The following is a 10,966-nucleotide window of genomic DNA, read 5'->3' on the forward strand; positions in this document are numbered from 1 at the left end:
AACCAAGGGCACATTGCAATCTCCACCTCAGGTTAGGAGATAAGCAGCCCTCTCTTAATGAGGACATGATATACCTGGCAAGACTTTACCCCTTGTGGGGAACAACAGGCTCTTTCACTCTGGGCCCTGGCACATCCAGGAGCGGTCGTGGGACACAGGGAACAACAGCTGATAAATCAGCTCAGCACTACCAGCCATAGGAAACCCAAGCTAATGGGGCAGCCCCACATCAGCTGTTGTTGGGAAGCCCTGGAATGTCCCACGTTGGATTGCAACAGCAATCACAGCAAGACCACAATTCTGGAGAGCTACGGCTTTGCTAAAATTGGCTTTTCCAGAAGGCAAATGGGGATGGCAGCTCTCCAGCACCAGAGGGAAAGCTGCATTTCTGCCTCCAGTATCTGCCAAGGGAGGCCCATCCTGGAGGGAAAGGGCAGCATTACCATACTGAGAGACCTCTATCTGCTGCTTGTGAGGTAAAATCCCCGCTGAAAGGAGCCAAATTGTTACTGTGCCTATCTAAAGGCACTGAATTATTAAGAAGTGATCTCTTAAGGCTGCAGGTGGAGCAGAGAGCTTTACAGATGGCTGATATTAAGTGTAATGGACCTCTAATGGAAAACCACCTTATTGCTGCAGGATGGTTTCTCAGCTGTGGAGCAAAACAAAGCAGCTGGAGTGAATGTGGTACAGACCATTGTTGCCCTGGGAATTACTGGGTCTGATAGTCCTTTACAGCTTTTTGGAGTATTGCAGTAAGCATGTGGTGGAGAGATACTCCCTTCCACCCCATTCTCTGAGAATATCTACAATGCAGCATTTACTTTTTCTGGATGAGCCCAAAACAGCCTTTCTGGGCTTCCACGTGATTAAGGTCATATAAGAGCTAGCTGTTGTTTCCAAGCCTCCCGAATTTGCCAAAATTAGGCTGGATTTGTGGAAACTGACTTCCTAAGACCTCGGGCACTTCCGGCTTTGAATACCAGGCCAAAACCAACACAGCAGTGCTTGCTATCCCAAATTTTACTATGACTCCTTTAGTCCCAAATGGAGCCACAAATTACAAAATTTGTTTATCTGAGTGTCAGAGAGGAACCAGGAAACACCAACACTTTACGAAGCAGCAGGGAAATATTGTAAACTGTCCCAAAAGAATTAGAGAGGGCTCTTCCAATTAAGTGAGGAGGTTGATAGCCCAGCGGAAGTGTCTCTACACCAATGCACACAGCATGGTAAACAAGCAAGAGGAGCTGGAAACCATGGTGCAATTGGAAAAGTATGAGCTAATTGCTGTCACAGAAACATGGTGGGACGATTCACGCAACTGCAACACTACAATTAAGGGCTACGAGCTTTCCAGAAGAGATGGGAAGGAGGGAGGGTTGTTGTGCTCTAGGTTAAGGAATGGATGGATTGTGGAAAGCTGCCTCTGAGAAACAGCCGTGAACAGGTTGGGAGCTTGTGCGTGAAAATCAAGGACTGGACCAACAAAGGACACCTTGTGGTCGGGGTCTGCTCCAGGTGCCTGATTGGGGGAGCCTGCTGATGAGGCCTCTTGCTTCATCTACAGAAGCATCACACTCACATGCTTTCATCCAGATGGAGAATTTCAACCATCCAGACATCTATGGGAAAGTAATACAGATGGCTGAGAGCAATCCAGGAGATTCCTGGAGTGCATAGAGGACAACTTCCTGGTCCAGGTATTGGACAAACCACCCAGAGGAGAAGTATTGCTGGACCTGGTGCTCACATATGCAGGTGAGCTCATCAGAGAAGTTAAGTGGAGGCAGTCTGGGCTGTAGCAACCAAGGCCTGGGTTGAGTTCATGTTCTTGAGGAACATGGGCTTGGTGAGGAGCAGAGTGAACTTCCGAAGAATAAACTTCCAGCTCTTTAAAGAATTAGTGGCCAAGATCCCCTGGGAAACTGACCTTAGGGACAGAGGAGCTGCCCAGAGCTGATAAGTCTTTCGGACCACTTTTCTTAGAGCGCTAAAGCTCTCCATCCCAGTGTGTAAGGATCAAGCACTTAGTAACTCTTTGAGTGACCTGAAAAGGCCATTACAGCTGACTGCCCTGCTGTGCTGGGACAAGGAAGCCTTTACTTCAAGAACTCATAATCAAATATAAGACGAACAGGAGAGATGGAATAACTAGGGTGGAAAGGAAGTCAAGGGCTGGAGGAAAGTGTGATGTGTACCAGAGCTTCAGGGACTGAGGCTTTCTATCCCTAATTAACAGACTCACTTGTCTTATTTTCTCCTCTAACCACCGTATGAGCCTTTTAAATATAGAAGGCTCCACCCTGGCTATGTACACAGCCAGCCTGGCACCACCATCCATCTCAGCTACATGGCCACAGGTCGAGTTTTCAGAACCACTTGATGGGTGGATTAATGGCTGTCTTTTTGTTGCCAGCTCCTCAGCTTTCAGTGGGGTGGAGTGGAGGGTGGAGAAAGGAGAAAAATAAGTAATAAAAAAACCCCATATGTGAAGTTTTCAAGTCTCATGAAGGTGGATAAAAAAAGTCAAGATTTTATTTTTAAAATAATGTGTAGGGGTTTTATTTGCTGCTTAGTATGAGAAATGTGAGGCTTGTAGGTTCATTTTTCACACTTTCCCACACACCCCCCCCAGGCCTGGAAAGATATTTTATTATTTTTAAATGGAAATGTGGGTTTTTTCGTAATTACATAGCTCCAAACTCTGGAGCTTTACTGGAATAACTACTTACTGTGGGTGCTTGTCAGTGATGCCCAGTGCAGCCACCCACACAGAAATCTTGAGGTTTTCATCACGTTTAAGATGAACAGCAGAGTCTCTTATCTTCTCTTTCAGGCTTTGAGAAGTAATATCTAATATGAAAACCCTAGAAGTGATTTACAAAAAACTATGATGGTTTATATAGGTTTGATGTACTAAACAGGTCAAATTGAAGAGGTTTGGTTTGGTTTGATTTTTCTAAAATTATTACTATCAAGAGGGAAACTACCCAGATTTAAAAGTTGCCCTGTATGCAACACAAAGAAAACCCCTGCAGGATGCAGAAGAAGGTTTGGGTGCAGACTAAGGGGAAGTCAACAAAAGGTATGCACAGACCTAGAGCTCAGAAGGGAGGTGGAAAAGAAATCATGAATAGCCCTCTCCACTGCCTGCAGAACTGTAGCAAAGCAGCACTTCAGTCAGAAATCTCCCGTTCAAGCTGATGTTTCTCACAGTGGAAATCCAACCCCCCCGAAGGACAGGGAGGGATTGTTTTAACCTCTCAAGCAGAGCCAAATCTCCAGCCGTGCTGCAACAGGCAGCATGCTGATCCGATGCTGTTACTGCTGCGGCACAGCTCCAGCCTCTGCTCCTGGTCCCACCCAGCCCACGGCCATAGGGATTTGACTGTGGCAGTGCTCCTGCTGCGAACAGATCTGAGATGGCCTGTTGCACTTTGCGTACAGCTGCTCAGGCCAGAATGATTCAGCTCACCCTGCCTTGCCAATGCTGCCTGTTATTCTTCAGGGTGACATGAGTCATTTGGTCACACCAGCACAAGGCCAAATGCTTTGGGCTCCCTGCAGCTGGCTCAGCTGCACAGGCCATCCCCAGTGGGGCCACGCTCATCCTCATGCCTGCAGCTGAAAGTACCTCGCCATGACATGGGGACACATAGAATCATAGAATAGCTTGGGTTGGAAGGGACCTTAAAGATCATCTAGTTCCAACCCCCCTGCCACAGGGAGGGACACCTTCCACTAGTCCAGGTTGCTCAAAGCTCCATCCAGCCTGGCCTCGAACATTTCCAGGAATGGGATATCCACAACTTCTCTGGGCAACCTGTTCAGTGCCTCACCACTCTCATAGTGAGGGATTTCTTCCAAATATCTAATCTAAACCTGCCCGCTTGAAGTTTGAAGCTGTTCCCCCTTGTCCTATCACTACATGCCTTTGTAAGAAGTCCCTCTCCAGTTTTCCCGTAGGCCCCTTTTAGGTACTGGAAATCTACCTTGTGGCACAGAAGATGTGTATCAGGGCACACCATCATGCTTATAAGAGGTCCCATCTGCAGCATCCTATTTCCCACACCCCATCCCCTTACACACTGGGCAGGGCTAGCTGCTGTGCTGCAAGGGTGGGCAGGAGGAGAGGTATCCTGCTGGTGTCACCTCTTTCCAGTTGCATCCAGGTTTTGCAGGTTTTGGGGCTGGCAGCAGAGACGAGTTTTGCTGATGGAGCACAGGACAGCAAAGCAGAAGCCTAGGTGCCATCCCCAGGGCTGAGCCAGGCTGCACTGAGTGCCAAGAGGGAATTACACCAACAGTCCACTGCTCTTTATGCCCTGGCTGTCTGTCCTAGGAAATGCTGCCCTCAAAAGTCACCCAGGGTAGGGCTGACTTGCTGACACAGGATGGATGCAAACAGCATTTGCATAATTACTCTGCCTAAGTAACACCATGTGTGGAGTAAAGAGTGAGTGCTGAGTGCTTTTCCTCTACTCTGAAATAACTCCATTTATAGACAAGCTTTTTGAGATGGATAAAGCTCAAAACAGATCCAAGGTGGATGCAGTTTCCACACAGCACCATCCTAACTTTGTTGGACTGATCCCTGTGATCAGGGGAGCCAAGGAGTTCCCCAAATCAGAGCAAGATGGTAGAAGCACTATGCTAGGTAATGCAAGACCCCCCCGCCCCAGCTACCCTCTTTCATGGACTTTCCTTCCTTCTGGCTGGCACAGCACCAGCTGCCTCCCTGAGCTGGTATCTGGGTGAGTGGGAAGGAATTTGGACTCAGTGGATCTGACTGCCAGTGCTGTTAAGGACGCACACGCAGCCATCACGTGCCTAAAGCGTGGCTTTAGGACTAGAGATTGTATTCAAATTGCCTGGCTGCATCTGGACTCCATGCTGGCTGAGGACACCTTGCTTCCAGCATGCTTCCTGCCGTGATCAGCAACCTGATGTCAGCACTGTGGTCTGGGGAAGTGGAGGCATGGAGTGGTCCCTCCAGCTCATCTGTGGGTTTAAAAGCTCTTCCAGAGAGAAGGACCGTGAGGCAGCTGTGTAAAAGACTGCTGAGAAATATTTAAATGTTTCAGTTTCCAGTGTAACTCGAGTCATTTGGAATGGAAAGTTTCCATTGCCCAATAAATCTACAACACTCACTTAAAAGGGGGAAAAAAAAAAAGGAAATGGATAACTTTTGGTGTTGGCTTGAGGAACGTAATAGTGCAGCAGAGTCACTGAGGTGCTCCGCCCACCAACAGGTACATGATGTTCTTGGCCCGGGCTGGGGCCAAGGAGGGGCATGGGGCAGGCACGGGGCAATGGGCACATTTGCTACCCAGGGAGAGCCTTCTCGGTCATGCTGGCACAGCTAATGCAGAGGAAAATTTAGGCTTGGATCAGAGAAGGTGGGGAGGGAAAAAAAAAACCAAACCTGTGCACATTTGGATGAAATTAAAATGCATGAGAAATTTTTTAGGAAGGTTTCTGTGGAGGTGCCCATGTCTGAAGCAACACCCTGCATTACCTGACTGTGAAAGGAAACAGCCCAGGGGTGTAGAGATGACCACCTCTGCCTTCTGCCCAGGGAGGGCAAGTACCTACTGCCTTGGTACTTGGTGCTGGGGTGTCGCAAATCCAGGAGCCCCCTGCTTAAAGCAGGATGGAGGATCAGCTCTATCTGCCCCAGCTCCTTCTGCCACTCCCTACAATTGAGGATTTTTCCTAATTGCACACTTCACAGAAGACCACGCTCCCCCCAACAGGTTTTGGAGGGAAAGGAGGAGCCTTATATGTGCCCGAACTGCTATTTTCAAGGAGCTCCCCGGCCACTCCGACGGCTCCAGAGGGGGAACACGGGGAGGGAAGGTGCCTCGCCCCCACGCCCCTGCCCGCAGCCCGCCCGTGGGCGGAGGGCGGATGGCGGGGCTGCACTGCACCCCAGCGGCCGCCGCGCTCCGCAAACCCAGGATCCCCGTAGGCTCTCAGGCTCCCTCCGCATCCCAGGGAGCATCCTCAGCCTTTCCACTGTGAGAGCCCCTAGCCCTCCCCGGTGCCTCCCTGTCGGAAAAACCTCTTCAGTATTATAGCCACTTTAGTGCCCGAAAGCTTCTCCCGTTATCTCACTTCCCCTCTGTTCCAGTCTTCCTTCAGTAGTACTGCAGCCAGAGGAAGGGTTTGCTCAAGGACTCTAGGTGCAGGGTTTGGGGGGTGGGGGCTGTTTGCAGCAGATACAGGCACACACGTGTAAAGCAAGTTAACAGAGCAGAGCCTTGGCAGCACCTTCTTCCCCAACACCAAAGAGACACGGGGCGCAAGGGAGAACACAACTAAGGAAAACTGGAGCTGCTCCCCCCCCCATCTCCCCACTGCTTGTGGATCTTCCAGGGAAAGAATGAGGGGATAGCACTGCAGCGCTCTGAAGAGAATCAGGGGACACGTGTTGGATATAGGGCATGACCTACATGCCCCCTTCCCCAGCTTGCAGACAACACACCCTACAAGCTCAGGGAGCAGAGCAGGACAGCCAGAAGGGCTCTCCCTGGAAGGCCTTGGGCAGAGCTTGAAGCTGCATACATGCTGTCACCCTGATGGACACCAGAGCTCTCAGCTGCCAGCAGCAGGGCTGGAGTGATGCTCTGCCTCCATGAGGGAGAAATAAATACAGGGAGGTCCCCCTTCACCTGCGGGTGTGGCTACAGTGCAGAAACTGCCCCTAAATATAGCATTAGGCCCTCGGTGTTTTCGTGAAGCTGAGACACAGGCAGGGCTCTCACCTGAGCTGGCTGGATCAGGAAGCAGAAAGAAGCGCATTGAAGTGTGGCCTCCCTGAGTGGGATAGCATCCATTCACACCCTGCCTCTGTGTTTCTGAGCAGATACTGACAGTAGTCCAGATACTTGTGTAGCTTCCTGCCCAGGCTAGAGGAACAGAATTACTGCAAATACTGCTATTTCTGGTCAGTCTGAGAAATACCACCTTTCCAGTCACTCCTGCCCTGTTGCTGGGACCACCTTTGAAACAGAGGCCAGGGCAGCAGTATATAAAATGCTCTCCTCATGTCAATCTTGCATTTACAGCCAGAAACTGTTGAAAATAATTAATGCTATTTACATTCAAGGCACAAGAAATGTTGCAGACAGAGCACTGCAATTTGCCAAGAGATGGCTCTATAATCACCAAGAAGGATTTAAACAAGCAAACAAACAGGAAGGAAATCATACCATTAACAATATCAAATAACAACAGAGAGAAAAACAACACAGCATCACTAGCAGCAGCAGCAGCAATGGTGTGGGTTCACGTCTTGCCCAAGCCAGGGAGAGGAGAGGGTCTGAAGATGCTTTGGGGATGTTGTGGTAATAAACTGAAGGAAGAAAAAGAGGGAGTCCTGTTGATTTTAATGGTCATCTTTCAAAGCACTACCATATGTCTTACAAGTGTTTCAAATAAGACCCCTGCACCACATTTGACCAGGGCTTGATAGGGCTTTTACAGCTTATAAGAGGAGACCACTGGAAAAAAATCAATAAAAGCTAAGTTTGAATTGCAGCCTCTTATAGAATGAGGTTTAGACAGAGCTGTTGTCCAACATTTGTAGGTAAGAACCATTACATTGTTCTCACATAGCTCTGCTGTCAGCATTTTAAGACTCTTGCTGGGCTGACATTAGTGCTTCTGTCTGTTAAGCCCTAGACTTTGGCACATATTGTGGTTTTCCTTTATTGTTGATCACAGACCAGATCAGTTTCTCTGTGAACTGAGAAAGGGATGCATCTGTTCATACCTCCAAGTTTGATGTGAAATTTCAGTGTCGCTTAGCACAGCAAGTTTATGGATACCTGACCAGCCTCTCAAAGAGCTATGCCTGCACTACCTTGGTGAAGCAGAAATGTGTATTGGGGCTCTCCTAGACTGCTTTATGCTGTATTTCAGCAACTACTGAGTATTGCCAAAATTTCTATTTGTTTTCTGAGATGTTTCCTGTTTAGAAAAACGCCCCCAGCCCCCAGTGCCCTCCTGTTTACTAATCACGTGTTACACAGAGTTCAGTGAGCAGGCACTGGTTTGGATGCTAGCATGTTTTTCATAAATTACATATATTTTGGATGTAAACAGTGACTATTTGTTGAAGTGTTGTTTTCTGTTTCCTTGTTTTGATTGTAGGCTGAAGATTCAAAGAGATTAAACTTTAAAACACCAAGGGTAGCCTTTGCTGTGGTTTCCTAAGCAAAAGGGGAATGTTTAGTACTGGAATACAAACAGGGATGTTGTCCGTCACTTACTGTGGAAAAACTCTGCTCTGCCCAGTCTGCCTGATGAGCCTGCTGCCACCTCCACATCCTAGCCATGCTCACTCCTGACCCCTGTCACATCCCAACCCCCATCAGTCCAGCTTGCCCCATGGCTGTTGCAGGCACAGCAGGAAGAGCAGGAGTCACCTTAGGTCTTTGCTTATATTTGTTTGGGGTTCTTTTAACAGCTTTTGAAGTATTTTAATTGACTGGAGGGTTGGTACCTGTGGTTTTAGGTGTTCTTTTGTCATAGGTCCCATGTGTCTCATCACTGTGCCTCAGATCCCCCTTTCTCAGGGGGATCTGTTTCCTACAGGAACCTAATTGAAGACATTTCCAAATAAGTTCTTGTATTGCAGCAGCTCCAAGAGGCATAATAAAGACTGGTCTTCTCTGTGTGGGGCTTGAGCAGGATCACTGCCTTTAGGAGCCTTTAACACAAGGACAGCACCTGAGCCCAGGCTACCTTAGCTGACAAAGTCACCAGGGCGGTGACTCAACAGCGGGACGACATTTGGTGGGGTCAGTCTCCTTCTCTCAGCAGTTCTTTTTGCTCTGTGCTTACAGGGGCAGCCACCTTCTGTTCCAGCTGGGTAGACAGGCAGAGAAAGTTTGGGCTGTGCCCCAAATTCATTCTCCCCATGTACCTAGAGAGAGTGATGAAGGCAAATGCAGCCTAGGACTGGCTAGATTGGTGCATATTTTATATAATGTGTATCACATTCATGTTGCACGTGATCATCACCACTTATTCAAACTTTCATCAAGACCTGAAGTGCTGTTGCTGAAAGCAGCCTCTTTCATCATCAGGGATGCTTTTGGTGGCATGTGGTGCCAGAGAGGGAGCAGCTCCTGAGGCCACACCGTTGCTGTCATCCTGTACAGTACTGTCTCAGGGCACCACTACACCCAAGGTGAGCTTGGCCAGCCAGAGCAGGATTTCTGCTGCTGCTCCACTCCCACCACGGCTGTGGGCTGAGCTGAAAAGTCTCCAAGCACTGTCAAAAGGCTCTGCCTCCAATGCAGCTCCCCTGGCTCCTCATGGGTCCTTGAGCTTGCCCAAAGTCAACATGCTGTGCAGAAGTCCTGAGAGCAGGCCCGGACTATGTCTGGCCCGGGAGAAGCAGAAAGAATCACTCCATCCTCCTGCAAACTTAAGAGTATCACAGCTCAATATGTGCCTTCCCACTGTGTGAGTGGCCGCTTGCAGTTTCTGTCAGGCACCAGGAGGGGCAGTCAGTCTGTTGCCGTCTTTTTTTGGTTGTTAATGTTGGATGTGAGTCCCCCGAAGCCATATATCGAGCATCTGGCACCGCCATCCCCTGTGTGCTGGCACTTCATCATCCTAAACCAGGGAATGTCATTAGTGATCTGTATGGCTATAGCACTCGAAAGGAGTGGGGTACAAGTTTCTCATCCATCTACTCCCCTCCAAGTACCTCCTCATCACCCCAGAAGTTGCCTGGGGTGGCTGGAAAGGCTCTGACATCTTTTCAGCTGTTCAGATCAGGATCTCCCTCATTAGTCTGAGGTTTTGATAAGGGTTTGCATTGTGTTAAGTTTCAGGAAGCACAATGAAACTGAAGATCTTTCTGTGTCAGGCTCCTGCCATAAAGTACTTAGTCTCTAGGGAATGGAGAGCAGACAAAGGAGAAGGAAGAGACTACGGTATCTGAGCAAAAGATCAAGCCAATGAGAGAATATATTATTCATTAAGTGTATCTCCAGGACAAGTAACAGAGGGAGTGTGGGAACAGAACTTACAATGGTCTTAGGTACAGTTTTAAAAAATTTATATAGCCATTTTTATCTCCACTTTTTTTGACAGCTGTTTACTTCATTTGGGATAGGACTCAGCCTAGCCACCATTTTTGAAAACGGGTATATTTATATGTTCATACTGTTTTGGTTGGTTATGATGGGATGTGCATGTGATTATGTGAGTACATAATGCCCATGGAGAGAGCTGCAGGGGTCTGAGTTTGATTCTGAAATTGGTGGTAGCTGGGGTCTTTCCATGAGACCTGCCTGTTAAATGGGCTCAGGACAGAGAGTGAAGCTGCTCTGACCTATAATCACATTTCTCTCTGGTGGCACAGATGCCAGAAACGCATCTGCATGCTGCCTTTCCCAACCTGCTTTTATTGCTACTTCTAATACTAGAGAGATCAGCTCAGAGGAGCTCACAGCAAAACCTCCTAGAGGTATATTCACACCGTGGGGCTCCTGCTGACTTTTGTAGAGTGTCTCCTGATACCAGACTGCTAAAGGACTCATAGGATGCTGTGCTAAATGCACCAGTACAGGAAGGAACTGGGAAACAGCAGTTCAGGTCAAGGACCTGGGCCTCCAGCACAAAGATAATGATAATTAAGTGACTAGTGCCAAGGCCATCCTGCTCCCAGAAGTACTGTGCTTCGGCACACATGCAGCTTTGGCTTCTGGCATCATTTACATCCCCTGGGCTTTCCTCCCTCCTACAAGCCCTCTGTTCAAGCCCTCATTTAGGAAGCAGAGTGAACTGACCCCGTGAGGGGCTGGTGGCTGCAGAGCTACTCCCTATTTCAAAGTTGCTGCTAAAACCCTTCTGCTCCAAACTGAGCAGGGAGACATTGAAACAAATCCCCCCCAGCTTGAGCCTCCACTACGACTTTCTACCCGTGTCACCACCTCAAGTG

General features: G+C 48.6%; 1 long non-coding RNA gene across 1 annotated transcript; it reads left to right on the plus strand.

Annotated features, from left to right (window-relative positions):
* Nucleotides 1-335: 335 nt before the first annotated feature.
* LOC116782763 lies at nt 336-2,899 on the plus strand. The gene is made up of 3 exons (XR_004355344.1): nt 336-476; nt 1,571-1,761; nt 2,840-2,899. It is a non-coding gene; the product is annotated as an uncharacterized LOC116782763 (long non-coding RNA).
* Nucleotides 2,900-10,966: the final 8,067 nt, after the last annotated feature.

Source organism: Chiroxiphia lanceolata, chromosome 2 (genome assembly GCF_009829145.1).
Source record: "Chiroxiphia lanceolata isolate bChiLan1 chromosome 2, bChiLan1.pri, whole genome shotgun sequence".
In the NCBI taxonomy this organism is placed as follows: Eukaryota; Metazoa; Chordata; class Aves; order Passeriformes; family Pipridae; genus Chiroxiphia; species Chiroxiphia lanceolata.